Here is a 3331-nt window from a genome sequence, read left to right as displayed (position 1 = left end):
GGACTTGAGCATTTCTTTATTTTCATATCATTCGAAGATTATTATTGACTGAGACCACTATAGAAATAATAATAATGTGACCTGTTTTATATATAAATAAGAAGCTAATGTGGACTATAAAAAAGTATGGAGCCTTTTATTTTAACTGTCTGAAAAAACACATTCGTGTACAGTTGATTTCATTGTTTTGCCTCTATTTGCTTTAATGTTTTAGTTTTGGAGTTGATAGAATCAGTAAAAAGGTTCATAAAAAAATATTAAATATTGCCCAACTGAAACTAAGACAAAACTAAAACTCTGCTGCATGTGTGTGACTAAGAACAGAAAAAGAGCACACATGACACCAGTTTTAAAGTCTATACGTCACATAATATATGTAAGGGATAATGCCCGACGAGGTGTCCATTATCAGAAATTAATGGACGACGCGGAGGCGTGAACCGTCCTTCGCGTCGGACGGTTCACGCCTCCGCGTCGTCCATTAATTTCTGATAATGGACACCTCGTCGGGCATTATCCCTTACTTATTTTTACTTGTATGTACAGTTTATGGTCATCTGTCTCATTTAGCATTGATATTTTATAAAACTCCTAATGATCTTGGTGTCACCTATTTTTAGTTTCAAGCCCTTAGATTCTGTTTGCATGAAAGCTGCTACGCAAAATATTTTGTTTATGTGTAATTAGGTATTTGATTTGTTGAATGCGAAATGTAAGGTCTTGCATGCAAAATTTTGTTAACGGTTTTATTCTCCAATTTATTTATTTTTTTTATAGTTATTTTCAGATTTTAATTTTATGACATATTACCTTAAAAATCTGTGAACTGAAACAGAAAACAGCCCCAAATTTCAGATAAACAAAAGAATGAGTGTCATTCAATTTAAAATAAATTCTAAAAGAAGCCCAAACTAGTAACAGCTTGTTTAGCCACACTAATACATTGTTCCTGCGAATCCCAACCCCAGTCGTATTGGGATGACTAATACTGCCACAGTTTATATTGCAGTTATTTGTTTGCCATTTTTTTAGTTCGTTATTACTGTTGAGGCAGAAAAAGTTATGTGTCAGAAGTGGGATTCGAACCCACGCCTCCATTTGGAGACCAGAAGTCCCGTTTCAGCGGAAGGAGTTTATCCTTGAGTCTGGCGCCTTAGACCACTCGGCCATCCTGACACGGTGCTAGAGCGGGAAATCAGTTGGGGTTTTATACGTAACAAATTGTACACGCTAAACTGATATCTGATATTTTGAAAGCTGTTCGACATATGTTGAAAATTGATATTAATTGCTATCTGTGTATTTTGTATTTGATTTTATAGTGTCTGAAAGTGTGAATTTATTCTCCATTTTTTACCCTTAACGTTCAGTCGGCGCATGCTCACATTGGCAATCATAAAGGTGGTACATTTATGAAACGTGGGAAGAGTAACAAGCACACCCATTACTCTCACGTTTGAGAGACATTGTTGTATTATTTCATGGTTACTAGGCCTAGCTCTTTTTATTTAACGTAACTATCAGTAGTGCTGAGTTTCCATCGATTTTGCCAACGGTTTGCCAATACATTTGTCATGTCTTTCTCCAATTCCTTTTTTTCTAGTTCTCGTAATAACTTTTTTACTATTGAAATTGAACGCAACATAACTTCCGGTTTTGCCTACGTGCAGCGGCCATATTACTTTTCCGTTCGTCAAGGGTAACTGAAGACACCAGGCGAGACAACATGTACCGGTTTGCTAAAGTTGCAGTCAACGTCAGCAGTAAGGAAGCAGTTTTTCTTGTCAGTTTGTTTTGTCTGCGTTCGTTTGCAGCAGGCGACAATTTGTTATTAGTCTGTGGAAAGTCCAAAAGTCTGCGTGGTCGGTGACCGCGGTTAGCCTGCTAGCATTCACAGTCTGCCGTTAGCCAGCTAACATTAGCATCTCCCTGAGGAGACAAAATATGTGATAAAATACTGTTAATCGTAAAATTGCATATCTTGAATGTTATGTCGTAAATTATCCTAGTTATTCCATTTAAAGTAGCTTTGTTAATTGTCGATTATTTTAACAAGATGTCTTTGCCCGAACCTCTGACCTGCATAACTTCAAAACAGTTAGCTTCTCGCTTGTAATGTTCATTCCTTTATTGAGTAGTTTTGTTTATGTAAATTATTTATTGTAAATCACAGGCTACGGTAAACTGTCTAGATAATGTCTATGTGTTTTGACTGTGAATTTAATTGATTTGCAAGGGCAAATAAGGGCAGTCTGTATTTAGCATCTAGAAATTGCTGAAATCACCTTTGAAGGGTAGATTTGGTTTCTGTTAATGAGTGTCAGCAGTGACAGTTAAAAAGAAAATATGTAATATGATTTATAAATGCTGGAGAGGTTATGATTTATGTTAAACAATGTGGTGACCGATATCGATTTACATCTTAGTATGGCCTTCTTTCTTTCTTTTTTTATTGGTCGTGTTTTATATCCATCCCTGAAGTGTCTTTCTTTTCACTGGGAGGTTGAATTTAAAAGAGGTCATATAAGTCCATTCTGAGTCCACTGTGTAACCTGCTGTCTAATTCATTCGCGTAACTTTGTATCTCATTTTTACTTTACATTAGGGCTGCAAATAATGTTTTTTCATTGTCAATAAAGCTGTTGATGTATTTCCCCAGTTAATCCACTGTTGTGACTATAAAAAGTCAGTGGTGACACATGTCAGATCTGTGTAATCAGTGATCAGTGCCCAAGATGACATCGTCAAATGTTTTTGTTTTTTTTTTTGTCCACAACCCATAGATATTCAGTTTACTGTTGTAGAGGTAGAAATTACCCTCAAAAAATTATTCTAGTCTAAGACACTAGAATCAAAGAACTTCTTTATTTTCTATTTTTTTTAATACTCAAGCAGATTATTTGGTTATTGAAATACTTCAATAATTTAATAAAAGACAACTCATCGATTCATCGAATAATTGTTCCACCTCTTGATAATAATGTAAATAGCGCTGCAACTACCAATTATCTTCTTTTGTTGATTAATCTGCTGCTCTCTAACATAATTGAATGACCAAGGGGGCATCATCAGCTTTCCTGTCTGACCAACACTCCAAAACACAAAATTGTTGTCTTTTTCTTTAAAAAACAAAGATAACCAAAAACTGAAATGAGTAATTAATCACCACAATAGCTTTAGATGTTCAATTTCAGTTGATTGGTTAATCATTACAGCTCTAATTTTGTCCGACCAACAAAAAAAATTGTTAGTTTTCTTTAAAAAAATTAAAACATTCTTAACAGTTTATCAATCGATCAGTTAATCATTGCAGCTCTGAATGTATCAAACA

At 34.9% G+C, this 3331-nt stretch overlaps 1 non-coding gene across 1 annotated transcript; it reads right to left on the bottom strand.

Annotated features, from left to right (window-relative positions):
- Positions 1 to 1065: 1065 nt before the first annotated feature.
- Positions 1066 to 1176, bottom strand: trnal-caa (transfer RNA leucine (anticodon CAA)). Its single transcript has 2 exons — positions 1139 to 1176; positions 1066 to 1111 (listed from the first exon to the last, which is right to left on the bottom strand). It is a non-coding gene; the product is annotated as a tRNA-Leu (tRNA).
- Between the last annotated feature and the right edge of the window lie 2155 nt (positions 1177 to 3331).

This window comes from Stegastes partitus, unplaced genomic scaffold (genome assembly GCF_000690725.1).
Source record: "Stegastes partitus isolate 25-593 unplaced genomic scaffold, Stegastes_partitus-1.0.2 Scaffold1640, whole genome shotgun sequence".
Classification (NCBI taxonomy): Eukaryota; Metazoa; Chordata; class Actinopteri; family Pomacentridae; genus Stegastes; species Stegastes partitus.
The sequence above is the reverse complement of the archived record's forward strand: the minus strand, read 5'-3'. Positions and strand labels throughout refer to the sequence as shown.